This window comes from Rattus norvegicus, chromosome 8 (genome assembly GCF_036323735.1).
Source record: "Rattus norvegicus strain BN/NHsdMcwi chromosome 8, GRCr8, whole genome shotgun sequence".
NCBI classification, from domain to species: Eukaryota; Metazoa; Chordata; class Mammalia; order Rodentia; family Muridae; genus Rattus; species Rattus norvegicus.
Window position 1 is genome coordinate 104,085,293 of NC_086026.1, and position 26,835 is coordinate 104,112,127.

Here is a 26,835-nt window from a genome sequence, read left to right on the forward strand (position 1 = left end):
GACACGTGCTCCACTATGTTCATAGCAGCCTTATTTATAATAGCCAGAAGCTGGAAAGAACCCAGATGCCCTTCAACAGAGGAGTAGATACAGAAAATGTGGTAATTTATACAATCGTGGTTTTAATTTTCTTCTTTCCAAGTTCAAAAGAATTGCTACATTAAAGTAAATATATATTAAAATCATCATATTTATAGAGAAGTGGCTGGTAGGTTTATGCTAGTGGTCATGGCATTTCTATGCCTTACAAAAGAGTGCTAGATTCTCACTGAGAAAGATTCAAGTTCACGCTACGTTTCAGGTATATGCAAAAATGAATTCCCTTTATTTCACGAGCCATACTATTTTACTCTCCCCTTTCCTATGTCATTCATTTGTTTGTTTTGGGTCTTCTTAAAAAATTATTTTTATTTTTAAAAATTATACATATGAGCATATCTGAGTCCAGGTACCCAAGGAGCCAGAAGAGGGAGTCAGATTCCTTGGACCTAGCGTGACAGGCATTTGCGAGCCCCCATATATGGGTGTTGGAAACTGACCTTAGTTCCTCTGAAGGAACAGAATACACTTTGAACCACTGAACCATGCATCCAGTCCCTGTGTTTGGTTTTACAGACAAAGTCTTATGTAGTCTCAGCTACCCCAAGAGTTCAAGGTAGCTGGTGGCAACTTTGAGCTCCTCATCCTCCTGCTTCCAACTTCCAAGCACCAACGTTACATGTGCATGCTGTCATAACCTGAAAAAAGTTTATATAAAAAGTATGTTGAATTTGGTAGCATTGAAATGCATAGTTCAGGAACTTTTCACAATTACATTTGCCCAGATATCAGTTGAGGCCAGACTTACGCCTCTGCTTGACAGGAACACAGTGGCAAAGAGACTTAAAGACATTACAAATGGCCCAGTGATATGAAATAATATAACCAAAAACAGTCAAACTACAAGTCACGTGTGTCAGAGTTATGCCAACCATAATTTTTTAAATGGAAAAGTAAAAACTATGAGTAGCACAAGGTGTTTACACGTATATTATTTCAAATGAGATAAATTTAGGCTACAGTAATAACTGTTTTCTACCATAAAAGTATAACTTGAGCTCCAGTGGATACCCTATCTACTGAAATTGGAAAAATACAGAGATTAGCATGGTCCCTGAGAAAGGATGAAATGCAAGTTTGCAACGTGTAGTGTGCCCTGAATTTGATGGTCCACGCCTATATTCCTAGTACTTGGGAGGCACAGGCAGGAGGAAGAGAAGTTCAGGTCTTCCTTGACTATCTACTGAAATCAAGGCTATTGTGGCCTTGATATTCTATTTCAAAAGGAAAAACAAAACATTACCTTGCTCACAGCCTGTAAATGTCAAGGTAAGAAGGTGCCAGAATGTGAGTACCACCCTAACGAAGCTGTTAGGACCTGCTACAATGAGCCTTTTCGTTTGCCCCTGGGCTTTTCCTGAGCCCTTCCTTTGGAGGAATCACTGATGCTCCTCCATGGGCCACAGGCCCAGAGGGATCTTATGGATGTGGTCTCAGGTGCTGTGCTGAGGCTCCTCGGCCATTGCTGTCTCTTATCTCCCAAGCTAGGTGTACAACAGGAATGAGGTTCTCCCCAGGGAAAGAAGAAAGCTTGTCACAATGACTAGAACACTCCAGAACCTTCCCACTATAGACTGAATTTTTCTACCCTTCAGTAATTATATGATGAAGTCCTAGCTCCAGTTGTGACAGTATTTGGAGTAGAGCCTTTAGGAATTAAATATACTGAGATTTGATCCTGTGGGACCCGAGAGTTCACTTTCTTAAATGAAGAGAAAGGCAGACTTCTCTTTCACATGATTCCCTTCTTTTAATGTCCTGTTTTGACTTCAAAATCTCAAACTTAGTACAGGAAAACTCCGTTTGAGGCTATTCTAAAAAGTTGTGAACAAGCTGTATTGTTAGGGGGAAAAATCTTGCTATGGGCTCTGGGGAATGTCCAAACCCCTTTTAATTTCCTATGTTACATCTCATTGACTATCTGAATTGGACATTATGGTATAAAGTTAAAGAGGGAAAACAAAAAGGGAAAATTAAAGGTGCACGTTACACCGAAACGACTTTGGCTAGCATTTCAAAACAGGACTCTGGCTGATTCACACACTCTGACCATCGCCACCTGCATCACCTCCTTCTAACAAAGATATTCCTTTCCCCCATCCTGCCATCGCACTGGAACAAGAATGATCAGTATCCAAGTTCTGATGTTCAAACTTGGCATTTGGAAGGCTCTTCTCTTTCCAAGGACCCAAACAGTAAGCACCAGGCTGGTGGAAGGAAAGCCCGAAGAGTGCAACAGGACCTGGGCTCTTAATAGCTGATGTGTTGTAAGGGAGAGAAAAAGCTCAGGGAGGAAGCAGGCAAAGCAGGGACGGAATCAGTATTCTGCCTGGAAGAGCTCATTTCTTTCTGATGATTGCTCTCATGGTATAAATGAGTGTTGGTCACATGGTATACAGAACGATGTCTGTGTTTGTCTATGAGAGTTAGGAGGCAGAAGAAAGAGCCTTGGTTTATGTCTTTAATGACCACACATCTATAGATGTTTTCTTCTAAAGGGCTCACATCAACTCGGCTCACCTTGTAAAATCTCTAGGCTATGATTTTTGATGACAGAGAGAGAGAGAGAGAGAGAGAGAGAGAGAGAGAGAGAGAGAGAGAGAGAGAGAGAGAGGATGAAATCTGTACTGTTTGACTATTGTAAGTTTGACTATTCAATCCCCAACACAGTTGGATCAGGAAACTTAACATGGACAAACAAGAACAAATGCTTCTCTAGGCTGGGGCTTATCTGGTTATTTTTCCTGCCTTGTCACCCAGCATGTGGCAGAGGAGGGAAAGGAAGGGTTAGTCACTTGTGCTATTTATAAGGTCTCCAGGAAAAGCCCGAGATAGTGGGGAAATGTCCGTTTCTTTGTATATTTTACATAATTGTTTCCCTAGTCTGCCCTACTGTCCCCACTGTCACTGGAAAGCCCACACATCCAAGGCAGCTGCATGGCTTTGCTTTTGTTCTACTCATCTCCCCCTCTCTCTGCACCCTCCACCCATCCACACTCAAAGCACTGACACCAAGTGTCCTAAACTGTTACTGAAAAGGATTCCTGTACCCAAGATAGTTTTATTGTTGTCAGTCAGAGAGCCAGAGAAGCCATCTTTAGCAACATTCTGTGGTGGATAAAATGGAACTTGCAGGGGCCTGGCAACACAGTTCAGTGGTTAAGAGCAAGGACGCTCTTCCAGGGGTCAAGGGTTCAACTGCCATCACTGCAGCTCATGAATGTCTGTAAGTCCAGTTCCAGGTGTTCCCACACCCTCTTCTGGCCTTTGCAGGCATCAGGCATGTAAGATTTGTCCAGACATATGCAGGCAAAACCCACAATAAAACACACAAAGGAAATAATCTAAATAATAAAGAACCTTCAGAGTATGCATATGCTAGAAAAGGCCTGAACCAGAAAAAAAAAATTTCACTCAAAATTATGAAAATAATTTGAATTGAATAAGCTTTTCCCAAATGTTGAATTAGCATACAAACTGAAATTCTGAGCAACATACTTGTGCTTTGTTTTGCAGTGGTATCTGAAAGGGTCCACCCCTTTACCACACGGTGTCCTTCCCCCAAGGAGAAAGTTCCCCAGCAGCATTCATCTGAGCTAGCTTTCAACTGCCTTTGCTCTTCACAAGGTGTCCCTGGCACTTCCTTTGAATCTGGGTCCTGAGACTTTTGGAAGGGACTGTCTTAATTCAAGGCTAAGTACTAAAAGACACTATGGCTGCCCACTGGTCCTCTCCTCCCAGGATCTGTGCTGAGGTTTCATGTTGTAAGGAAAGCAAGTCACACCACTGACAGATCTCAGCGGACAGCATCACACATAGACACACAGACACAGACACAGACACGGACACACACACACACATACAGACACACATTCAGACATACACACACACATACAGACATACACACACACAGAGACACACACAGACACACTCAGACACATACAAACACACACACATACAGACACACTCACAGAGACACACACAGACACACTCAGACACACACACATATTCAGACATACATACACATATAGACATACACACACACAGAGACACACACAGACACACTCAGACACACTCACACAGACACATACAAACACACACAGACGTAGACACGGACACACACACATACAGACATACACTCACACACACAGACACACACAGACATATTCCACAGACACACTCACACAGACACACTCAGACACACTCACACAGACACACATATACACACACACACCAGCCTTAGGCTGGTGAGTGAGTAGGAACTAGGATCTTTGACATTCGGGAATCCTCAGTCTTCCATCTACTTTAGCTAAACAGGGCACCTGGCCTCTTCCAGCTGCCAAACTACAGATTCATGAGAAAAATAAATAAAGGATTATTTTAGGCCAGTGAGCGTTGGGATGATTTATGAGTTCATAGTGGCAAATAGCCAGAACACAGGGACAGTATTGGTCAGGTTTTGAGAGGATTCCCAAGTACCAGGTAAGGTGTTTATAAAAAGATAAAGTGAGAAGGGATATGTTCTGATGAATGTGTGGTGAGGTATTGGGGAAGGGGTACCTCAGCGGGCCCATGCTGAGGCATCCCTTCCCCCTAAGGGACCAGCCACATGAGGGTCTAGTATAGACTAGAGTTTATTCAGGGCATGGAAAGAGGAGCAGGAGGGTAGTAGAGGCAGAGAAAGCCAGAGAGAGAAAGAGAGAGTACAGAAGTAGAGAAGTAGAGAAGTAGCGGCAGGCCATGAGCACGTGGAGAGAGACGGGGGGGGGGGGGGGATGGGGGGGATGGGGGATGGGGAGAGGGTGGGAGCAGGAAGGGAAGAGCAACAGAGCAAGAGAGTGAGGAGGAGGCAAGCAGCTCCTTTTATAGTCGTCAGGCATACCTGGATGTTGCCAAGTAACTGGGGGCGGAGCATACCTGGCCGTTGCCAGGTAACTGTTGGGCGGAGCTTAGACAAAATGCACACATCAGGGACACAGGTGGCTCCTGCACAGCTTCAGCCTGGGTTGGTCTCTCTCAGGGGTTGTTGTCTCTCTGTCAGTTTCTCTCTTTTGACCCTGGAGTGTAGAGATCAAGACACCGAAAAAGCTACTAACACATCTTTGACTTGGGAGGATTTCTTCCAAAAAGAAGTCGCTTTTGATGTGAATTGAAGTCTCGAGGAGACTCTTGGGCAAAATGTCGCTTTAAATCTGACGGAGATTAGAAGCAATTGGAGGGGGCAGAACAGTGGACGGTCCTTTAACAGTGCCATCTTCAATCACCGCTGGAAGAGTCATCCAGTCCCAAATGCCTACATTGTTTAGAGGGTGAGCAGTGAGCAGTAACTTACCAGTAACTACTAGTGACCAGTCCTTCCAGCACTGCCCTGCATGTCAGGCAAGCTGAAGGTAGCACTGAGCTCTAGCTGTGAGAAGCCAAACTCAGGAGCCATGCTGTGAAACCCAGTGGCTCTGCTCCTCCTGTCTTTCCTATGTTGTCCAACAAACTAATCTTTCCGCACCTCGGGTTCCTTAGCTCAATGCTGGCTCGCTGAACACTTCCTGCCACTTTAGGGTTGCTGTGAGATTCAAAGACAGACATGTAGAACCTAGCACTAACTAAATCCTCGGAGAACGACTGTTAGTTTTATATTCCAATCCTAAATTAAGCCTTTGTCCGTAGAATTTAAGAACAGATGGAGTCCATTAAGTCCACACCGAAGGGAATCTTCTTTTGCTGTAAGCCGCGAGATTCTTGCCTCTGCCCACATTTGCTAGCTATGGGCATGGTAGATTGGAGTTCGGTGGCAGCCGTAAGAACTCTAGTAATGAGAATTTTGCAAGGAATGCAAACTAGACTCTGCCTTTTCCAAATCCCCAAGCACCATACAAATTGTATGTGTTTAAAGTCTCTGAGGCAGTGGTTCTCAACCTTCCTACTGCTGCAACCCTTTAACACAGTCCCTCATGTTGTGGTGATCCCCAACCACAAAATTATTTTGTTTCTACTCTATAGCTGTAATTTTGCTGCTGTTATAAACCATAATGTAGACAACTGAGAGGCAGGATATCTGATATGGCACCCCATAGGGGACTCCACCCATAGGTTGAGAACTACTGCTTTAAGAAGCTGTGTATATGTCAGGCTCTGGTTTTGCGGTGCACTCCATCTACCGGCAAATGTGGCAGGGGTCTGTGGAGTTTTCTCTGGAGATGTTCAGTGTTTTTCTCAGTGTGAGAGGCAGTTGGGAGGCCTTGGTTGCCACTCCTGGCCCTTGGCATGCAGCACTGACAGTGCCTTCCCTTCACCCAGTTGCCCCCACCCTCCCATAAAGCAGTTGCTCCCTTTGCTACATTGTCTGCTTCCAGCTTTTTCTGAAGAAACCCCCAACTGATTCCAGCGGGACCCACACATTTGCCTTTCCCACAGCAGTTCTCTGCTAAGTGACTCATTCTTCTAACGGATTCATCATTGTGACCTCACTGTGCTTCTCTTGATAATTAGAAAACAAGGAAAGTAAAAAGGAGGCAGAGGATTTTTTTTGAAAACAGATTAAAGGCAACTGCTCAGAAACACTAGCAAGATGGGACTGTTGCATCTGCTAGGGAGAAAAACCTATATCTGTAGCATCGTGAAATGGGTAGTGCTCTGGGAAGTGTGACCATTGCAGTGGCCCTCATCTATCTTAAAATACTAGTTAGGTTTAGAAACTATTGTCACATATTTCCATAGCTCCAAGAAACTGGCTTTTACATAGCTATCGTGTGTCAAAAGGACTTTCTTCATCAAAGCACAGAGGACATCCCTGAGACTCTTCTCTGACCTTGGTCCCTTTTCCTTTCGGCTTCCCTCCACTCAAGCCAGAAGGACACACTGGGGAAGAAAAGACAACAGCAGCAAGAATAAAATACTCACACTGCTTTCTGTGGTAGTTTGATTGAGATGTCTCCCACAGTCTCAAGCATTTGAATGCTTGATCTCTAATTGACGGTGCTGTTTAGAGGTTAGGATTCGTGAGAGGAAATATGATGGTAGAGGTGATATTTGAGAGTTTAAAGACTCTCGCCATGCCTAATTTACTTTATGTTTGGTTTTTGAAGTTCAAAAATGAGTCTTCTGCCTGCTGCTCCAGCCATTATGCCAGCCACCATTGGCTCCCATCTGCCATCTTGGACTCTAACCCCCTGAGACTGTAAGCCCAAATAAACTCTTCCCCCAATAGATTGTTTTGTCTTGGTGTTATCACAGCAAAGAAAAGTAACTGATACACTTTCTAATTTTCTTGCCTCAGTGGTTCGTGTGATAGAAGAACAATTTGTGAAGTAAACATTGTTAATAAAAAATAAAAATAAACAAGGAACAAATATAGTTAGTGGGGATTTCTCTCTTTGCAGCTCATACCTTCAAAATAAGTATGTCTTGAGAAACTGTAGCAGCCATTTTGAGATCAGGAAGTGACAAGCCAATTTATCAAGGATTATAAAGGCAAAAGATACAGTGACATTGGATGTTTGATGTTGCTATGGAATCAACATTTTCCATTAGTCCCTTACCTTAGACTTTTCCTTACATGAGAATAACATTAATAAACACTTCTTTGTATAAATAGAAATGTATAGAGCATTCTATTCCTTGTAGCCCCATTTCAAATAATAAAAAATATAGTTGTGCCTTGGAATCTCCCTGAATTGGTTCTAAAATCCTGCCTTGCCCAGCGGCATAGATAGCAAAAATCTTTGCAAGCTCAAGTCTCTTTGGTTAGATTGGTACATCTGATGGCATGATATAGCTTGTGCTTATAGTCCTACATACAAGCCATCTCTGGATTTCATATAGTAGCTAATGCAGTGTAAAATATCTCTTAGTAGTTAGGCTGAATTCTTAGGGCACAATGACAAAGAAAAAAGCCTGTACATGTTCAGTGCAGATGCTTCTCTAAAAAAAGAATATCTCAATCTTAGGGTGCTTGAGTCCACAGCCGTGCAGTCCACACACCGGGAGGGCTGGCTGTGCATTATTTATACCACTCAGGGTTTTTTCTTAGGAGCACAACAAGACAACTGCTTTGAGAGTACATTGAGCATTATAAAATGAGAACTAATTTTAAAGTCTCTTTTTAAAGGATTCAGATGGTTTTCTGAGAAGTCCAGGGTGGGGGACATTTCATAGGCATGGTAGGTGATAAAATGAGATGTCGCATGCTCCTTTCTGCAGCACGCAGAGACTGCTGTGTCCCTAAATCATTAATAACCAGTTAGTGCTTTCAAAGCGCGTGGCCATCCTTCGATGTCTCCTCTCAGGATCTCGGCAGCAGATTGTAAATCTCATCTAACAATGGGAGAACTGAAAACAAGGCTTTTCAAAGGCTCTGCCAGAAATGCCATGGGCCTACAGCAGCCTCAGAACTCCGAAGAACCTAGCATTCCCTTTTGGTTGGTTTTCTCTCATAAGTCCAATCTGACACAGCCCAAGGAAGAGCTATATTTAAAAAATGTTTTATCTCCTGTGTACATTCAAAACAAAGTTCCTGTACATGTATGAAAATGTTATAAGCCCATCACTACATATAATATAACTGTAAAAGATGTCAAAGGAAGGGGGGAAATGGCTTCTTAATATGCAGACAACTATGCCCATTATTGCCATGCTGGAAGTGATGTCATATTTCCTGCTTCCTGGATGCAGAAAGTGATGAGAAATGAAGGGTTGCTCTTCTTCTTTTTTTCTTAAGTAGACAATGAAGAAAATATAGCTCATTGTCAGAACAGAATGAAGGGTTTTTTTCCCTTATTTTTAGACAAAAACAACAAACTGCAGACGTAGTTCACACACCACACCTGAAGTTCCCAACACTTGGGGCTGAGGAAAGAGGATCATGGCAAAAGACCCTCAAAGACTTATTTTTGATTACAAAAATACACATTCAGAATACTCCTCTGCCTTATGAAACCCAAGAAAACTTTCTGGAGGTTCAATAATGTTCCGTTTGATGAAACAGAAATGTGGCCTTTAATTAATTATTCTTCGTTTAAGAATAAATTCACACATTTTAAAGCATTTTATCAAAACCACATTAGTAAGATTTATGTCATATGAGTTCAAAAGGGTAAAATGGGGGGGGGACTTAGATGGAAAGACAAAGAGGCCCTAATTAAGTATGCCTTGTCACTTTCTTTGTTTCCAAATTGAGAGGCCTGGAGGCAAGGATCCTGTGTCCCCACTCTGCCACCTTCTTGGCCTGAGAGCTTGGAGATGTCCCTTACTCTCTTCATTCATGATTGTACTGGGCACAATGACGAGACCGTTCCTGAGTGGGATTAAAGGAGATGGACAGCAACAATAATATTAGCTATGCTCAGTGCCCAAAAGGGTCTTAAGGCCATCACACAGGCAAGCCAGGACCCATTGGACACCTGCTACAGAAGCTGTAGCTTAGCCTACTCTAGGAGGCAGGCAGCAAAGGTGAGCTGACTCTCAGGACCACACCGTTCCATCCAAACGTGTTGGGTTTAAGCTGCTGTTTAGGCTCTTCTTGGCTTGCTAGTGCCTGGCAGGACCTGTCTTGAGTACATTAAAAAAAAAAAAGATTAGGAACAGATCCTGGAGAATGAGGGAACAGTTGGTTCAGCCTGTCATAGAGGGTACCCAATCTTGTATAGGCTGCACAGCTGGAAGAGTTTGGGGAGAAGGCAGGTGTGTAACAAGCAGAAGAAGTGTATCTCTGAGTAAAAATCTGACACCATGAGAAAATGATAGAGTGTGATGAAGAAATGCTATCTGCTATGGAGGCGGCTGGCCGGAAGTGTATCTTCCAGAAAGGAGATAGAACTCCGCCTTTCCTGCTGGAACTTGTGGGACTGGAGTATTCCTTGAGGGAATGGGAACTTTGTTAGATGTTCCTAATCCCTTTTGAGTTAGATTTATGCTGGTAAAAGCAGATAGTGGGTGCAACTACAACAGGGCTCTAATCTTGCCTTCTAAATAACTCTAACTACCCAGAATACTTAGCGAAGGGTTGGATTTTACAAAGGCCAAAGTCCCTGCTAATACATGGATCTGCGCCTCCGTGCCCCTCCCCTGTCCCCACCCCGCCACAGGAACAGAGCTTCTCCACAAGTAGATGAAAGAGAATGAGAAAAGGGACAGATAAGAGACACTAGGAGCATAGGCTATGTGCGGAAGAGGGCAGGAAACCAAGAGGAAGAGGATAGCAAGAGAAGAGAATAGAGAAAACAGGAAGCCGTGTGCTGAGAGGGGCCAATGCAGAATCCCAGGGACTCCACTCAGTGCCGGATGCCAGGCTGTTGATCTGGAAATTCCTGCAGAGGGAAGGAAAAGAGGTTGTCCCTTCAGCAAAAGTGGGACAGAGAAAGGAAAGTGTGTTATTTGTTGTCCTAGATGGCTGGAGTAACTCATCGTCTTCGTGTCAATTGTGTTAAGGCTTTCGTTGGCCAGGAGTCAGAACCACACTGGATCATACTCCGAAACAGCAACAGGCTTTAGTTGGGGGAGAAGTTTAAATTTTGGGGCGTAGGAGGAAGCACATGAATGCAAGACAGGGAAGGGAAAGAGAAAGGCCATCGATGAAGGAGGAAGGAGGACGTAAAGAGGAAGAAGATAAGGGAGGGAGGAGACAGGAGAGGAAGGCAAGGAGGGAAGACGCGAAGGAGAGAGGTGGAAAACCAGATAGGTTGTGGCACTGTACACCCAAACTCTTTTGAGAAAACTCCATCTGGCTGTACTGGGCTAGTAACTAATGTCTTGAGGCCTCGCATGGCTGCCTGTGATTTCCGTGTATCATCGTCTCTTTGTCCCTTTTTCTAATGGGGAAGTCATCAGGCAGAGTCAATGCCAGCATCTGGGACTTCCTACACACACAACCTGAAGCTATCTCTGTGTACACAGCGTAATTTAATTTGAGACTAACCAAGCAGAAACCAACAGCCAACAAACCTCTTGCAACTTTTCGGCTTAGACAATCAAGTACTTTCTGCTTCGCTTCTGCAAGCAATGTATCCAAGTTTTCTCCTCATGCCTCTTGGTGGAGCCAAAATTGTTTATGCTTTGGGGCTGCCCAGCACTTAAACCCTTGTCAAATCAAAGAAGTTCTTTAAAGTTTCAGTGGAGCTAAGTCCATCTCTTAACAGGACTAAGTTTTGAATAAACTATTGGAACTTCTTGGTATTCAGGCTCCGTTTACTGTGTAGTCCACACTGCTCTGTCAAGGCACCACCCACCCCATCTCTATCAGTATCTCTTACAACAGAGCTCATCCATCTTCTACTCGTGTAGGAATCATCTCATGAGATTCCCACACCCAACCACATCACAAGAGCTTCTGATACAGGACTGGGATGTAAGAGAGATTCAAATTCTATTAGAAAACAGGAATGCATCTGCTAGGTGGGGGTCATCCCAGAGATAACGGAATAGAGTGATCTCTGCGATTCCTTGTAGTTTGATGAATGTTTCTGGTCATGGCTTCTGGGACCAACACTGGGTGCTGTTAGGATGGGTTGTTGATATCTTACATTGCTAAATATGCAGGCAGAGGACCGCTTATACTGGATATTTTTTGTCAGCTTGACACAAGCTCCAGTCATCTGGGGAAAGGGAACCTAAATTGGAAAAATGCCTCTATCAGACTAATCTGTAGGCAAGCCTGGAATTATGTAGGGCATTTTCTTGATTGATGATTGATATGGGTGGGCCAAGCCCACGCCTAGGAAGGCAGGCCTAAGCTCTTTACAAAAGCCACAAGGAGCAAGCCAGTAAACACCATTCCTTCATGGTCTCTGCTCCAGGTTCCTGCCTCCAGGTTCCTGCCCTGCTTCAGTTACTGCCTTGACAGCCATCAGTGATGGACTGTGATTGTGGCATGTAAGCCAAATAGTTCCTTTCCTCCCCTAGTTACATTGGTTTGTGGTGCTTATCACAACAGTAGAAAGTGAATGGGGACAACACCCACCCAACACTTACTGAGATCTATGGTCTACATCCCACCCCATACTGGAATTCAAGACAAGGCAGTTGTGTAAGTGCTTCTGCTTGGATGGGAGGGTATCCTAGGACTTGGGAAGTCGAAGAACCATATAGCTCTGAAGGGAAAATGTATCCCAGTGGAAGGATATCCTGAGACATGAGGGTCCAGGAACCACACAGCTCTGATATGGGACAGTGTCCCAGTGGAAGGGTATCCTGAGACACAGGAGCCCAGGAACCAGAGGGCTCTAAAAGGAAGCCTCTTCAGCAGAGGCATTGCGGCTCCCAGGGGAGGATTTCACCAGCTGAGCTGAGGATCTCAGGAGCCTCAGCCCTACTCCTTCTTCTCATTGCTTCTTTCTTCTTGGCTTCTTCCAATGAGAGTCACATCAGACAGCAAATCTCATGAAAAAGATATATTGGAAGGTTCAGGGTGTGGAGGGACAAACCCAAGGATGGCTGCCCTCTGCTCCTGGGAGTGGACAGCAGGGAATTGGACAAAGGGGCACTGATTATATAGGCTTTCTTGTTGCGGTATAATTAAAAATGCGCACAACAAATTCCCATGAGTTCCCACTCCATGCAGATCCTCGTGCTCTAGCTGTTTCTCTGTCAGCCACTTTCACACTCTGTGAAGCCCCCTTGGTGGGTTGTTACCATGCCTGACACACACATCACGCTCTGCAGGATGTGCTAGTGTGGCCCCATGACACAGTAGCCCTAAACATTCTATAGCTTAGCATGATTTCCTGTCATGGACTCTGCTCACACTCCCAACAATCCAGTTAAGTCATGACTCAACAAACTGTAATCCAACAACCAGATTTATATGTTAAACAATCAATGTACAAACATCCACACAATTAACTTACAACCGATTGATAAGGATATAAACTGCCCACCTAGATAGGATAAATTTGCCTATAGAAATCCATCCCTTAAGAAATATTTACAACAACCTGTATCTATGTAGAGATGCATGGTGAGGACCGTTTACTTCTCTTTCCATGCTGCTCCTCCCTCCCCTTCTAAAACCTCTGCTCCCACCTCCCTTTCCCCTCATCCAATGACAGGCCTCACTTTATCCTGTACCTGCCTTCACCTGTGTAAGGATATCAACCTACACTTTCTGAGGGGGCATAGCTTCTCAGGGCAGAGATTACCAGAGTGAGGATTGGTGGGATTTCATGTCCTGAGCTTGGGGAGCTCAGGGGTTGTTGGGGGTTGCTATTCAGGGATTGGTGGTTTTTTTGTGCTTAGGGATTGTTTTGGGTGGGGGTGGGGTGGGGGAGGTGGGGAGCTCAGGGATTGGTTTTCCTGCTTAGAGATTGGTAGCTTTTTTTCACCTCCTTCTGCATCAGACCCATGGGCTAGGGTGGGAAGTCCTTCCCAACTTCAGCCTGACTTTTGCTGTAGGACTGCTGGGGAAGGCCAGGGCTGGAGAGGAGGTGCTGCCACTGTGAACAATACCTGTGGGACAGCTCTTGCCTTCTTGTTTCTATAGGCTGAAGTGGGGAAGGAGATGCGCCACCTTGGACAGCTCCTGAAACAGTTGCAGACTGAGATGTTGTGGTGCTGCCATTTTGACAAGAGTCACCCTTTTTGAAAGCTCCTGCAGAGGCATCTCACTGGGCTGTAGTCTGAGGCAGAAAGGAGGGTCCTAGCACTGCTTTGTGACAAGCCACTCAGGGATTCCAAGTTGCAGTTTCTCCCCAGGATTGAACCTTTATGTGCATGAGGCAAAGGCATTCCACACAGGTTTTGATCTCAGCAAAGGTCTCATGGTGGCACTTGTTCATTGTCCTTTCTGCAACACTCCAGACATGTGTCTGGAGACAGGTCTGCAGGCAGTCAGCCAGGCTGGTAGAATAGGTAGCTGGAGTTCTTCTCATGGAGTCTCCACTGTTGCAAAGGAAAGACACATCTTTGTGTCATTTCTCTCTTAACATGAGTGTGATGGCTGGAGCTGCCATAGTCACTCTGAGTTCTTAGGCTAACACAGCTCAGGGTGTGAACATGGACTGTACAGCCCTGTAGTGAAAAGAACCTTTGCCCTGGACTGGTAAGATTAACTCAGTAGTTAAAGGCCTTTCTATGCAGGCTGGAGGAACCAAGTGTAATCCCCATGTCTCATAAGGTGGCAGAAGGAAACTGGCTCCAAAGAGTTGTCCTCTGACCTCCACACATGCACTATGGTAGGCACATATCTGCATTCACACATAAACAAAATAAAAGAAATAAAGACCTTGTCCAATTTGAGAATAGGAAGACACTGGCTAGGGGTAGAGTTTGGCCAGAAGGTGGAGATATAGTGAAGGTAGCAAGTGACAGTGCGGGTCTTGCAAGGGGGATGCCTTTGAGGGGGTGGCTGTCCCTTGATTTCATGATAAGACTCCTCTGTTCTGGGGTTGGGGATTTGGCTCAGTGGTAGAGCACTTGCCTAGCAAGCGCAAGGCCCTGGGTTCAGTCCCCAGCTCCAAAAAAAAAAAAAAAAGAAAAGAAAAAAAAAAGACTCCTCTGTTCTTCTATCCTTGGCATGGGGAGCAGAAGCTGGACAGAGAGGGGTGAGCTGGAGGACAACGAAGAGTGAGTGAGCTTCCTCTGAACTGAGGGCAGGACTTTGCAGCCCATCCTCAAGTGCATTTCCCGGAGCACCCAGTGCTCTGGCCTCTCCCATGTACCAACAGAGGTGTGCTCATCACTGAGCTAGCTCTTCCCACTCTCTTGGCTGAGGGATTGCTCCCTTATAGATGCTGTTTGCATCCTGGGAAAGAGTGTAAGAGAGAAGCTTAAAGGTTAAGGCTTGTGAAGGTCTTCCATATCTGGGAGAGGGTCATAGACAATGCAGACATGAATACCTTACAAAGAAAGATGGCAGGTGGGTTCAGTCCCATGGTTAGGGTGGCAGAGCTGAGCTTGAACCCGGATTGGGAAGAGATGAGAAAAATCTGAAACTCAGAACTTGGCTAAGGAGATGAATCACTTGAAGTCAGCCTTCCCAACCTACCCTCTTCAGCTCTAAAACTTCAAATTTAGAAGCTCCAATAGATTCTTGTCTCCACATGTATCCTGGTTTGGCACAGTAGGAACACATTTACATTTATATAGTCCTCACAAGGAAGCCTATCGCCCTAGCCCTGTTCTATGTCCTATGGACTAAATATGGCTCTGATACCATGTTCTCTCTCTCTCTCTCTCTCTCTCTCTCTCTCTCTCTCTCTCTCTCTCTCTCTCATTCCCTGACTCCTCCATATCACCAGGAGGTAGGGGGTTTAACTTAGCAGCATCTTTCCACAGGCAATGTCCATACTAGATATACAAGACAGGGCTTGCCTTTGCAGCCAGGTTCCTAAGTCCTAGACACAGGTTTGGATGTATCCTGTCTTAGGGTTTTACTGCTGTGAAGAGACACCATGACCAAGGCAACTCGTACAAAAGACAACATTTAACTGGGGCTGGCTTATAGGTTCAAAGGTTCAGTCCATTATCATCAAGGCAGTAGCATGGCAGTGTCCAGACAAACATGGGGCTGGAGGAGCTGAGAGTTCATCCTCTTGTTCCGAAGGCAGCTAGGAGAAGACTGGCTTCCAGACAGCTAGGATGAGGGTCTTAAAGCCCACACCCACAGTGACACATTTCCTCCAACAAGCCTAAACCTACTCCAACAAGATCATGCCTCTAAATAGTGCCACTCCTATTCAAATCACCACATATCCTCACCATGAGCATGCAAATTCCACATCAAAGAAAGTGTCAAGTCTAAGCTACATCCCCTACTAATGTGGCAATGCACTTGCCTGTCTGTCCTGTGAGGGACATTAGCATACTGGAAGGAAATGGACTTTCGATACTTCTAAAATGTAGGTTGGGAACATGATCATATGGTTGAACCTGGGCAGGTCTTGGGTATGCTGCTGAAATCTCTGATCATATGTGTATCAATTCAAGGCACTGGTTCCTTGGAGTTATCCACCACCTCTCTGTCTCTTACAGCGTTTCCACCTCCTCTTCTGCCTTCTGCATAGATTCTTGAGCATTTTGGAGAGTGGGGACCCTCATTTAGGGTTGAGTGCTCCTAAGTCTCTTACTCTTTACCCATTATCCAGTTGTGAATCTCTGTGTTAATTCCAATCTTGTGCAAGGAGAAGCCTCTCTGATGTGGGTTGACTGAGGCATTGATCTGTGTCTCAGCCCAGTTTGGCCACTGGAGGCTGCTGATAGAAGGTAGGTTTGCAGATCAGTGATTGATACAAACGAATGGACATGGGTTAGTCGGGAAGAATGAAAGGATCGCCAGGAAAGCGTAAAGTGTCGAATTCTTAAAAACAGATAAGCTAGAAAGAAAGGAGTGATTCTAACTGCCACCCTCAGTTGGGAGGAGGGGACTCCAAAAATCAAATAAAGAAGGTGGGGCTGGGAGAGCTAGCTGGACCAACTCTTTCAGTGAAAATCCAGACCAAGGTAACCATGGAGAAAGAACTGCCTTTTGCATTGATCTTATTTTAAATGGGTACTTATGGAAAGATGCAAAGAGTGTACAAAAGAGAAAGATACTGAACTTCCATGTGCCTGTCTCTTAGTTTCAGCAGATGCTAATACAATTGTTTATGCCTCTGCACTCCTCCAGCACCTGCTGGACTCCTCCTCCTTCCTCTAAGCACCTGCTGGACTCCTCCTCCTTCCTCCAGCACCTGCTGGACTCCTCCTCCTTCCTCCAGCACCTGCTGGACTCCTCCTCCTTCCTCCAGCACCTGCTGGACTCCTCCTCCTTCCTCCAGCACCTGCTGGACTCCTCCTCCTTCCTCCAGCACCTGCTGGACTCCTCCCCCTTCCTCTAAGCACCTGCTGGACTCCTCCTCCTTCCTCCAGCACCTGCTAGACTCCTCCTCCTTCCTCCAGCACCTGCTAGACTCCTCCTCCTTCCTCCAGCACCTGCTGGACTCCTCCTCCTTCCTCCAGCACCTGCTGGACTCCTCCTCCTTCCTCCAGCACCTGCTGGACTCCTCCTCCTTCCTCCAGCACCTGCTGGACTCCTCCTCCTTCCTCCAGCACCTGCTGGACTCCTCCTCCTTCCTCTAAGCACCTGCTGGACTCCTCCTCCTTCCTCCAGCACCTGCTGGACTCCTCCTCCTTCCTCCAGCACCTGCTGGACTCCTCCTCCTTCCTCCAGCACCTGCTGGACTCCTCCTCCTTCCTCCAGCACCTGCTGGACTCCTCCTTCCTCCAGCACCTGCTGGACTCCTCCTCCTTCCTCCAGCACCTGCTGGACTCCTCCTCCTTCCTCCAGCACCTGCTGGACTCCTCCTCCTTCCTCTAAGCACCTGCTGGACTCCTCCTCCTTCCTCCAGCACCTGCTAGACTCCTCCTCCTTCCTCTAAGCACCTGCTGGACTCCTCTTCTTTAAATACCTACTAGATTCCTACCCCCACTCCCCACCACCACTTAAATATCTAAACACCTGCAGAACTCCTCTCCAGTAAGCACCTGCTAGATTCCCCCCTCTCTCTCTAAACACCCACAGGACTCCTCTCCTCTAAGCACCTGTTGGACTCCTCTAAGTTTCTGCTGGACTCCCTTGTAACACCTGCTGGATCCCCATCCACCCATGTAAACACCTGTTGGATTCTCCCTCCCCTCCCTGTAAACACCTGTTGGACTCCTCTAAGTTCCTGCTGGACTCCCTTGTAACACCTGCTGGATTCTCCTGCCTCCCTGTTAACACCTGCTGGATTCTCCCCCCTCCCTGTAAACACCTGCTGGATTCTCCCCGCTCCCTGTAAACACCTGCTGGATTCTCCCCCCTCCCTGTAAACACTTGCTGGATTCTCCACCCCCTCTAAGCACCTGCTGGACTTCCCCTCCTTCCTCTAAGCACTTTCTGAATTTCCCCCTCCCTCCTGCAAGCACCTGTTGGAGAACTCTGACGTTACTTCCAGACATCTTGCGGTTTCATCTGTATTATCTCAAACAAGTAAGTTGTGTGAGCCGCTTTTGTTTGCTTTCTGCTTTTTGAGATAAGGATCTCAGTGCATAGCCCAGACTGACTTCATCTCAATAACCTTGCTACCCAAATATTCCTGTTCCAGGCATAGATAGCACAGCCAACTAAAGAAATAAAAATTTAAAGAAAAAAAATGCACTATAATATCATTGTACAGTTACAATATTAATAGTCATGTTATATAATGTCTACCTACTTTTTACTGTCTCTTGTTTTGCAAATAGCACACATGCATGCCTTAGTACATACACATAACTAGACTGGTTTGAATTAAGAAAGTCTTCACATATGTCCACTATACTGCTTTTCATCTAGCAGCCCTGCCCCATTTTGTCTGTTTATTTGAAACTAGCATTTTGAGAGCTGCTGTCTTAGGTTTTCAATAAGAGAGGAGCTGGCAAACTTCTAGAAGTCACTGCACATGCCAGTTTCAGAAATCTGACCATCATTGATGTGAGAAGAACCAGAAAGATCCACAGAGCACATGTTTAAGATTGCTAGGTACAGAGGAAGGTGGCACCTTACAGGTGGCAAAACTCACATGGCCTTATTTCGGTGACACGACTCAAATTCTGGTGAGATAAAACACAGTGAGAGGTTAAAAATAAAACAAAAAAGAAAAAGAAAAAGAAAAAGTAAACAAACAAGCAAAAAACAAAAACAAAAACTCACCAACAAATCCAAACCAGTCAGCAGTTGGCAATCATCTCCTGTGTAGAACAGGGTGACATAGGATGGCGAAGGTGACTGGATGTGTCTGAACAAAGCAAGCATTTGTCTGACCTACAAGTCATGGATTTGACATGGCAGACTCTGGGAAACTGAGTGATTTCAAAACGAAAGGAAAGAGGAGAAGGGGAACTCTGATCCAGCAACCAGCTCTTCTTACAAGTAAGGAAGACACATCAGAACCTGGGCAGTAGAGACAAAAGATTAAAAAAAAAAAAGTTTACAAGGGGGTGGGGAAGTGCTTTTATTTTCCACAATTCAACAGTGACAGCCAGGCATGGTGGCTCATGCCTGCAATCTCAGCTCTTGAGCTGCAGAGGCAGGAGAATTCAAGGTTAGCCTGGGCTGTACAGTGAGTTCCAGCCCAGCCAGAGCTACATAGCAAGACTTTGTCTCTCAAGGGTAAAACTAAACAAAATAAGACTCTTATATAATTGCAATTAGTGCTTTAAGTTCTGAATATTGTTTCATGATATACTTTTTAAGTCCATCTAGGCTGTCATTAAAGTGGTGTAGTTCGAGCTGTTATGCAAAAAAGTCACTTCGACTGGTGATGAACATCACTTAGAAGTTTAAAAAGCTCAGCTGAAATGAATGTTCCCCTTCTGATGTGGGTGGAGTTCGGGAATCTTCTCACCCATCTAGGGCGTGAGTTAGAGCACAGAGCACAATGGTCTCAGTAGGGTACAGAGAGAGTTCTCAGGAGTACAAGAGCAGCTAGCTCTGCTCTGGTGCGATGCTGGCTTCCAGCTATGGATGGCACTGTTGGAATTCTGAAAATGGTACCCAGCGTGCATTGCTTAGCATCAGTGTAAGAAGCAGCCTTAGGGTTTTCCAGTATCCTATCCCCCTGAAGCCCTGGGTAGGGCTTTGCCTGAAATTGCAGAGGATGTTCTTCAGAAGGAAAGTAATAGCTCCCTAAATTTTCTTAAACAGGGAAGATTAATCACTGTCTGAGAAACTCAAATGCTTTCACCATCTCACGTCTGCCCTGATAGATGTTGCGTATGTTCTCTGGACATCTCTTCCAGGACAGACTTTGCATGGCAAAGGCAGCCTTTGTACTTTCACCTCTTGACTCCACCATGGCCCCCCCCACTTTCCCTTAACTTGTCACCATGTCTCCTAGGGCTTACTTTGTTCGAGCCTATTTATTTTCAAGTATGTTTAACAGACACAGGAGGAGGAATCTGTCACTATTGCCTCAGATGTGCTCACAGCCCCATCTCCACACCTGGCTCCCTCTTCTATGAAGAGGGCACTTAAGCTAAATCTCCTTCAAATCGCTAAGGCCTCACTTTGCATTCCCATGATGCCCCTCCCACACGCTTGCACAGAGTGCATTTGTATGCCCCTTCTGTTCCCGTAACTCCTGTCAGTAATTCCGGTGGGATCGATTACAAAACTTGAAAGGACACAGAGTTGGTTGCCTTCACTATTACAGTGGTTCAGACCAACTTGTCCCAAGGCACAAAGGCTTTAAGAACAAACAACTGAGAGCCCCTTTGTTCCTATTCCTACATTTCCACAGTGGTCCATGCAGGACAGAATGTTTACCTATACTTGGGACCTGTTGGAGGTGGCCTTGACTGTTTTGGCTTCCACTTTTGATCCCTTGGAACAGGAACCATCTGAGGGGACCAAGGCATCACCGGATTGAACAACCTTTCAATAGAAGTGAGCTTCCTAAGCTTGTAATCAAAGGCTGACCCTTTTCCTCTCCTTATTGGGCCAACAGTCAGTGAGCCTATGTATAATGCTAGGGCATGATGGGTGGAGCCCTAAAGTCCTTTCTCTTTTGTTTTTATTATTAGTTTTAAAAGATTTTATTTATTTATTTATGTATATGAGTACACTGTAGCTGTCTTCAGACACACCAGAGGAGGACATTGGATTCCATTACAGAGGGTTGTAAGCCACTATGTGGTTGCTGGGAATTGAACTCGACTCTGGAAGAACAATCAGTACCCTTAGACACTAAGTCATCTATCTCTCCAGCCCCAGGCCCCCTTTTAAAATAGGTTAAGTATATAAATGTTACTGGCATAAAATGACAACCATGCTTCAAAGAAATAGAAAACTAGCCTGCTTGAAATAATGTCGCAGAAGTGTAATCTTAGCACTCAGGAAGCTGAGACTGGAGGATTGTGAGTTAGAAACAAGTCTGGGTTATGTAGTGAGTTCTAGGCCAACCTGGGCTACATCCTAGAGAGAAATCCTCTCTTTCTCTCAAAAAATAAAAACAAAACAAAACAGAAGTAAACAAACTGGTTTATACTGGTTCAGATGATATAACTGACCACAGCTTGGGGACCTGGATTCAAATTTCCTTGAAAGACATGTGCCACCATTAGAAGAGATTGCATAAGCTGATGTGATCACAGAGTAAAAGGAAGTCACAAATTCATGAACCTAAAGGATACACGAGTGGGTCATTGAGTAGAAGCAACATGGTAGCAAGAACACAGAAGCAAGGTAGGACAACTCTTTGAGCACAATTTTAGCTTTAAGGTTGGTAGAGAATAGCGCTACTTTAAGTTAAATGATAAAAGTAAGGATGCTAAGTAAGGATGTCTAGAAGGGACAATAATCTATATGAAAGGGCTAAAGAGAACAGAAGATAATTCTAGCAGTTTGCTTGCAATGTTCCAGTCAGCCTCAGTGGTCTCTCCAGCCCAGGGCAGGCAGTCTGCAGGATCCTTCACATAGACACAGCTCTCCAAGGGACCTCAGGTCATGGTGGGTGCTGTTCTATAGACCAGGTTTTCCCACCGTAGGTGCATCTCAGTGTGTCTGGTCTTCAGCCTCCTGGTGGAGTTGAAGTGAAATCAGGAGGTCTCTGCTGTAGGCCACATTCTTATCGCTCACAGAAAGTCTGACATTTCTTCTGTTAAGACAGCAGCCAAAGCGGTGAGAGATCTGACCTGCTCAGGATCTAACAAGGCAAGTCTGTTTCTCACATAGAGAGAAATCCAGCTTAAAGACAGGGCTCTGGGCATCTAGCATTGTTTGTTTCTGAAATTGCTGATAATCATTTGGTTCTGCTTTTTCTCAAAATCAAGGGTCCTCAAAGCGATAGTGTCTTCACAGGCAAGGTTGAAGTAATTTCAACGTAGACTTTGGAATAAATGTTTGATTTCCAGAGATTCCTTATTTTAACACTCTTACTTTACAGACTTCAGTGTGAAGTCGATATTACTGAAGAAAGGTCATTTAGATTATGTTTTAAAGAAGGGCACAAAGGGCAGACAAATAATCACAGCTAGACAGTTTAGTGATGGGTGGAGGGGGTTAGTGATTTGGGGGAACCCACAAAGCCTTTCTGACAGTGGCTAAGACAGTGGCATATCTCGGCAGCAGTTTTAATTGAGACTCTCAGGTCCTGGTTGTGGTCTGACAGACAATTCTTTCCCATACTACAGTATGGCTGTCTCAAAGGTTTGAGTTTGGATTGACTTAGGTGAGACAAAGAGACAACTCTGTAACAGTGAGCTTTGATTAAGACTTCATTTTCAGACACTGTCCATATATCCCTAGCTGGAACGCCATCTTTTTTCCTCTCCTGGAGAGGTGGCAGGGACTAGGGAGAGGTGGGGAACCTGGCACAGTTCTAAAGCAAGTTAACTTCTTCCCTTCTTTCCCTTCCTCCCCCTACCCCTTTTCTTTCCTTATTGAGGCTTTTGTTTTGGTTTTGCTTTGTTCTGCTGTACCTCAGAACATCAGTCTGTACCTCAGAACGGCCTGGGACAAACTACATGATCCTCAAGTTCACCACATTTCTCTTCCTTAGGACTTCAGATCACTATTTTCAGCCATACACAATGGATTTATTCCAGAGAAGTCACAGGGCTTGAGGGAATTGGCGTAGTTAGTGGGGAAGACAGAGGATTTAGGTTTTGCAGAAAGAGGCTAACTGTATTTATCATGTGGACAAGTGAAAGGAGAACAGAAAAAGGGAAGTTCTCAGGCTTCTGGCTCCAGGGTTAACCTGACTGGACAGGTTCTTGTAGTATAGTTCAGTATGGCACCTCTGTCTCCTCCCTGACCCTGGCTCCAGGGTTCCTGCTTCACCCCAACCTGGAAGCCTGCATTTGGAGCTGGGAGGAGTTACAGGTCCTGGGGCCAACCTATACCATGTCTGTCTTGCCTGTGGAGATCAAACAAAACAAGTCAGTGAGTCCATCTTCCTTTAGGACTGGTCTCTCAACATGTGCAGGACAAGAGGGGCCAATGGACCAAAGCTTGCTGTTTCTACTGAGGAGGGGCCCTCCAAAAATTTAGCCAAAAGGGAGGTGACTCCAGAAAACAAGGTGAGAATAGACAAGATGGCAATCAAGGGGTACCTTAAGAGTTCTTTGGAAAGTCAGTTATTTGGATGGTGTTTTTCCTGAGGCAGACTCATGAAGAAATGTTTAGCTGAAGTAGACACAGGTAAAGGATGTTCTGCTAAAGCAAGCACATGAAAGGACATGTGGTGAAGGATTCGTTGCTAACAACACACATGCATTGGTCTACCTTATGTTGTGTGGTTGAGCTGGCTTCATTTGAGAGAAATGGACCAAAAAACTTCTGGTGGTGTGCTGTAGTTTCCTGCTGCTTCCTCGATGGGCAGAGTGATATCAGCTGAGACGGATGCACGTGCTAAGACAAGATACATGCTAAGGCAAGACCCATGGAGGACTTGTGATGTTTGGGGGGGGTCTCAATAGGACCCCAGGGACTGTGGTGGAGGCTCAGCTAGGCTTGCTTAGAAAGCTCACTGTATAATGCTTGCTGACCTCTTGTCTTCAGTGAGCTTCGTTTTACTGAGAGAGACACAGCCTAGAACTTCTCCTGGCATTCCTCCTGGTCCCTCCTGCTGCCAAGGTTGAGGCCTGGCTGTCTCCGTTACGTAGTGCCACCCCTGCTGAATGCCATCCCGACTCTACTGAACTAGACAGCTGATGTACCCATGAAGCATTTGTGCGTGGATCGAGTTGCCTCTGCTGACCTGTGAGCTGAACTGCCCCACTTCCAGACATCACAGGTGAGAGCTGCTCTAAGGAAACTTTGTAAACAGGTTCACTTCCTTGCTTTACCAGTACCTCTGGTGGGTGGTGGGCTACAAGGGAGGTTAAAGCGTTTTAAGGACCATTGTTAAAAATAGGATTTGAAATTAAAGTTACAGCCCCAATCCCCCTTATTCCTAGAGACTTGGATAGAATGCTACCTGCCCTTGGATGGCTTGGGGACAACAAGGCTAAATGACAGGCGTGGTGCCAGGTTTGCCTGGATCCTTCCTAGAGCCTGACAGGAAACCTCTCAGCGTCTCCTCACCTGTGGCTTGCGTCCACAGCCTGTATCTGCAAGCTCTTCTGTCAGCGGTGCTTACCGATAACTGGAGACTCTGCGTCACTGACTCGGTGGCATTCGCTCCAGTGTGCAACGTCTGCTCCACCCCAAGTCACCCTGACAGTACAGGTTCTCTTTGGTTTCTTCTCGCCCACTGCCATTGCTTTTGTGGGCAAGCTGAGGCAGGACATCCAGATGGTGCCTGTGAGTCAGGTAGTTCTGTCCTTTCTCTTTCCCATCTCATTTGCATGGAGCATCTCAGAACAAGCTCCTCCAACATGGTTCACACAGCAGGGTTTGAGAAAGGGATTGAAAAGCCTTCTGTAATTTCTCTCAGGGCCCTGTTTTGCAATCCAGGGTTGGGCCAGTTAGTTTTTTGTTTTGTTTTGTTTTTTGTTTGTTTGTTTGTTTGTTTGTTTTTTGTTTCATTTTTGTGGGGTTTTGTTGTCAACTGGATACAAGCTTGGATCATCTGTGAAGAGGGAAAGTTGAGAAAGTGCCTGCATTGGATTGCCTGCTGGGAAGTCTGTGTGGCATTTTCTCCATTAATCATTGATGAGGGATCGCCCAGCCCTCTGCAGAGTAGTGTCACTCCTGGGAAGGTGGTCCTGGGTGGTATCAGAAAGCAGGCTGGGTGAGCCAATGGGTAGGGTTCCTCTGTGACCTCTGCATCAGTTCTTGTATCCAGGTTCCTGCCCCAACTTCCTTTTATGAGAGACTCTGATCTGGATGTATAAGTCAAATAAACTTCCCTCACCAAGTCATGTTTGGTCATCACAATACAAAGACAACTGAGTCAGGGTCTTGTTTGGGGTTCCAACCCAGGTTCACGTGAGATTGTGACATTAAGGGTTATAGTCATTGGGTGCCAGCACAAAGCCTTCATTTCTAGTTTATAATCTTCCTCTGTCAATATAATATAGACAGCACAGCATTCAGGAATCTTGGGAATCTTGGCTATTCCAGTAATTAGCTATCCTCATTTTTCTAGGACACTGAACTGTTATTGTTGGTTAGGGTCTGGGGTCAGGTAGTTCTGGTTACTAGGCTTCTTATACGAAGAATTGAAAACAGGGCTCACACAGACTCACAAAAGAAGTGAGGTAGCTTGATGGGAGTAAAGCCATAGTGCAGATTGTTGAGGGAGACACATCAACACTGACAGCTGACCTCATAACAGCACTCATTAGAATCAGAAGAACCAACTTGCAAGAGTTAGTTCTCTCCATTCATCCTGCGGACCCAGGGAATTGAACTCAAGTCATCAGGTTTGGCAGCAAGCACCTTTACTCACTGAGCCATCTTGCCAGCCCTTTCCCACCTTCTAACAAATGAAACTTTAAGGTCTTCCCAGAGGTGCCTTGGATGGGATTGTAAACTGATAATATGAAAACAAAACAAAACAAAGAAAATGAGTTACAGAGTTGAACAAGGAAGTTAAAACGACTCTTTCGCTTGTAAATGAGGTTTTTAGATTCTTAGCTTTTGCAGGTGGAAAAGCAGAGAGGCCATGTGCCCTGATGCCTCCAGACAACGCCTTCCCATTTATCCCACTTCAGCATCTTAGGGACGTTTTTGTTAATCACCGTTTTTTGTTAAATACTTTTTGCTCAAAACCATCGCAGCCAACCACTGTTGACGACACTGCCATTCTCCAAGCTCAGGGAGAAACAGGCTTGGAGCAGGCTTCCGGTGAGGGCTCCCTTCCTCTACCCATGGCTTCGTTCTTCTTTCTACACTGCCTTATCTCAATATCAAATTCAGAGCTTATGAAAGGCCTGTAGAGCTAGCCAAACACCTTCTCACCCACTTCTCCCAGAGCGAAATGGATGTGGTAAGAAAAATCAAAGAGCGCGTCTGACTGAACAGCAGTAAAAACAGGAAGTTCTCTGGCTTCGAATTTGTATTATCTTGTAAATCTAGCGACTCACCTGTGTGGGTTTTCGAATCTTGAAGGTGAGGCTGCTGGCAAAAGCTTGCAAGCAAGAGCTGACTGGGCTTCACGACAGCGCCAATATTAGTCATCACAGAGACGCCTGCCAAAAAGGAGCATGGGTAAGAACATCTGCAGTGCACACAGATGCCCCCTGCTGTGCCAAGCACACAAAGAAAGCCAGCTCTGGAGTTGTGGAGGCAAAGAGAGCTGAGGCACTAGAGTGGTTGATAAAATCTCCCAGCGTGGGAAATTAGTTTTTTGATGGGTACTTACCTTCCAGCGTCCATGAAGCTGGGGGAGACCTTGAATTCACAGTGATCCTCCTGCCTCAGCTTCCTGAACACCAGAATTACAGCTCTGCAAGACCATATGTTATTATGTGTTTGTCCTGAAGCTTTTTTTTTTCAGGGTGCCTTGGATTCTGCTTACTCGATGACTTACACTACAGAAACGGAATCCTAATTCTATCAGAATAGAAACCAGACATTAACATTCCTCCATTTCTACCATGTGGTGAAAGGTGGGGTCTCTGCAGCAGACCTGGCTGCATGGTAAATCAAGGAAATCTTGATTCTTTTGCCAGAGGAAGCAGAAGAACTGGAGGTGCCACTGTCTTAAACACCTCCCTCTCCCTTTTCTCCCTTCCTCCATTCATCCCTCAATCCCCCTCCTTCTCTCCCTCTCTTCTGTTTTTATTTTCAAAAAAGCCAGATCCCACAGTTAAAGAACTGGGGCTAGAATTTTCTTTTTGATTATTTTAATTGACGTTCTACTG

At 45.4% G+C, this 26,835-nt stretch overlaps 1 long non-coding RNA gene and 1 pseudogene across 1 annotated transcript; one reads left to right on the forward strand and one right to left on the reverse strand.

The window, feature by feature from the left end:
- Positions 1 to 307: 307 nt before the first annotated feature.
- On the reverse strand, positions 308 to 26,734 carry LOC102552777 (uncharacterized). The gene is made up of 6 exons (XR_010054448.1): positions 26,056 to 26,734; positions 24,110 to 25,502; positions 17,385 to 23,434; positions 16,936 to 17,353; positions 1,343 to 16,693; positions 308 to 737 (listed from the first exon to the last, which is right to left on the reverse strand). It is a non-coding gene; the product is annotated as an uncharacterized LOC102552777 (long non-coding RNA).
- Positions 1,104 to 1,203, forward strand: LOC120094425 (U6 spliceosomal RNA; annotated as a pseudogene).
- Positions 26,735 to 26,835: the final 101 nt, after the last annotated feature.